Here is a 3,432-nt window from a genome sequence, read left to right as displayed (position 1 = left end):
ATCATTAATCTCATTTTAAGATGAGCAAACTGAGAGAGTAACTAACTTGATTGAAAGGATGTTAAGGGAGCAGTAGATCTGAATCAGTATCAGTGACCTCAACCATTACATTGTATTGCTTCCTAAGACTGGGACCAGATGACTCCTGTAGCTAACATGGAAATATGAAGGTTTGTGAGCTGGGAGATGATATGAATTGATTTGGGCTTTTGAATGATTAACCTGGAACTGGCATTGGATAGATTATATTGATAGAATGGAAAATCAGAAGAGAGAGAGCAGTTTTAGGACCTACTGCAAGCGTCCATGTAAGAGGTCCTATCCAGGTGAGATGTGTGGTCCAGGTAATTGGTCCTGAAAGCTGAAAGTGCAATAGAGACCCCTGGGAGGAGAGACAGGAAGCATACGGTATTGGGTCTATGAATGATAAGGGTGGCTCCTTGGTGCCTTGAAATCTGGATCGCTTGCTAGAGAGAGAGGCTGCCTTTAGTGAATCTGCTGGCCCTTGAGCTAGGAGCTATTTAGTATGGAGAGAACCTGGATCTGTGATTACCAGACACTGGGTTGCAGCTGCAGCCACCCAGAATTAGCCTGGCCAGATGGTGATGGGTAACTGGCTGTTCTCCACAGACCTCGAGAGAGAACACAACCAATATCACAAGTGAGAGGCGCATGGCTTCCCATGGACTCAGGAAACTTGTGTTGTGTGTTTCTGATTCTCTCAAGGTGTTTTCTTCCCATTTTATCTCAGTTATATGAACTCAGATTGATAATGGTGAAGAATGCTTTATACAAATCAGATTTTCTTTTAATGAGGCCATCTGGTAGGTTGTCTGGATTTGTATATCCTGATAGCCAAAAAGTCCTCCCAGCACGTAAGAAGCTGAAAAATTCTCTGCTTGTACAGTATTAGTAAAAACTATTTATAGCATGGCAGAACAGCCACTGCAATTACAACTTAATTCTGGGGTGACGAGAGACAGGATGTTAATTAGACCTCTCAGATAATAGTAATGACCACTGACTAGTACCAGGCATTTTTTTCACATGTAAAAGGTATGAATTCTCAGCATGACTCACTTGGGGTATACAAGAAACATAACTTAACAATTTCTTTAATAAAATAATTTGAGCCCACAATCTACCTAGTGATCAGAACATCATCCACATACTTTGAAGAAAGGTGTGATTCCGAAGTGTGTTAGTCAAGCCAGGTTTGGAATTCAATCATGTTCAGAATCACCCTTCCTCCAGTGTATTCCTCCCTTCGACATGGGGAGGGTACTAAGCCCAGGAGAGCTTACTAAAGTGCCAACCTGCTGACAGTAGGGACTGGGTGTCCACTTCTCTGTCTGGACCTGGCAGGCCCTCTGCTAGCCTCCTACACTCAATGTAAATTCATTTAATCAGATCTTTATAAACCTGCAAATAGAGACCAGTTAATCTGCCAGTTCTGACTTGCCCCCATTAGACTCCTGGCTCAGATAACCTGGTGAGGTGAAGCTCAATCCTCCCGTTATTCCCAGTGGAAACTATCTACACAGTGGGTGTCTCACACTTAGCTCCTTGTGCCTGTAACAGGACCTGGTACCAGTCCATTTTACCTCTCTTCCTCAGCCAACTTTCACTTCCCCCTTAAGACCCAGGGGAAATTTTGCAGGTCCCATCCTCACAACACTTTAGGGCTCTGGAGGTCTTGGGACTATAAGAGGAGATTTATTTCATCTCCATACCCCTGTGTGTCTGAGATGGAAGCAGAAGCTCAGAAATTGTCCTTTTTATTCATTGGTCCACTTCTGAGGACTCCAGCCCCAGGACAAATGGTGACCTATGTCTCCCCACCTGAATGGGGCTGAGGCAGGGAGAGTAAAAGAAGAGATTGGTAAAGACCTCAAATGATGATTCGGCCACACATGGGTGATCTCTAATCTCCACAGCACCTCTTGGTCATGGAAACAATGACTTTAATGAGAAAAATGAGGCCTTGAAAAGTTAAGGAGCATGTTAGAGGTCCCACTAAAGCCAGTAGCAGTGCAGGAGTTTGGACAGAGGTGTTTGACTGCAAACGGTGAGCTCTTACCCATCACTCTCCAGGTAGTAGAGGCAGAGGCTGCCTTATGGTAATCACATAGAACTTATTTCTCAGGGTATGTATTTGGGACTGTTGTATGAACCAAATCACCTTCTGATGGAACGACTTTATTCTTCCATTATCAGCTGTCAGGAGCAATAGTTAAGCCGTGTCAGTGTTGTGAAAGTCTCCTTCATACAAATGGGATTATGCTGGGATTCCAAAGGACATCACCATTTCTTGTGGATTAAAAGGAACTTCAGAAGGTCACTGGTTGGGATTTTACTTTGTTTACTCCAGGTCACCAACTGGCCAGTCTTGTCCCAAAGGTGATATCCTGTCATGATGAAACTGAAAGCCTGGAAGCCTAGATTCTGGTCCTTGGTCTTCACCTTCCCACAGTGATGCCCCGATACCCGTGTCTTCTTCATCCCCCATTGGTGTCTCTCTGTTAAATAGCACCAAGAAAGGGAGTTGTGGTTGTTAATAACTTGGAGATCTTCAGAAGAAAGCAGAAGTCCATGGCAAGAATTGGACTCAGTAACTCATGGAAGTAATTGAAGGGTTGTGCCTGTACTCTTGCTAATTAAGTTTACATTGGGCTGGTTTTAGGATGTGTAATATGGAAATATCTTGGATTTAAATGACCATCAGATCCATTTCACCACTCCTTTTACCAAAATTAGTAGTGATGTTTTCTCTATCCATTAGAAGACTAAATCCCTTCTAGAAATAAAATGAACCACTGACGTTTTATTTTTAGCATTTTGTTTTCTTTTTCAGTGACTTGATAGATATTAATTACTAGCTATGTTAAAGTTGCAGTCATTTGTGCAAATTGGGAGGGGGAAAATAGCCACTGATTATGACGAATGGAGATGAATATACACACTATAAAAGGAAATGTGCCTCCCCCAAAATGACTAAAATGAACAAAACAATACTACGTGATAACAAGGTTATAGAAGAATGAAGTGATTACAAGGTTATAGAAGAATGAAAGCTTTCTTACACTGCTGGTTGGGATGTCAGTGGATGTGACTTTGGATAACTATTTAGTAGTACCTACTAAAGAAAATATATATGTAGGTTCATGTGGAATATATGTAGGTATATCATATATATGCAGTATGTAATTGTATATAACATATATTATATACAGTAATATTATATATTATTATATATAATGTAACATATATGGCCAAGCAGTTCTTAAGTGTGTGTTCCCCAAAAGTTACAAATAAATATGTTCATAACAGACTATTTGTAAAACCACACATGTTCATCAGTAGCATGATAGGCACATCCATTGTGGTGTATTTATACATTGAACTACTTACAGCAATAAGAATGATCAGACT

The sequence above is a fragment of the Lipotes vexillifer genome, unplaced genomic scaffold (assembly GCF_000442215.2).
Source record: "Lipotes vexillifer unplaced genomic scaffold, Lipotes_vexillifer_v1.1 scaffold8, whole genome shotgun sequence".
NCBI classification, from domain to species: Eukaryota; Metazoa; Chordata; class Mammalia; order Artiodactyla; family Lipotidae; genus Lipotes; species Lipotes vexillifer.
Note: the sequence above shows the minus strand (reverse complement) of the source record.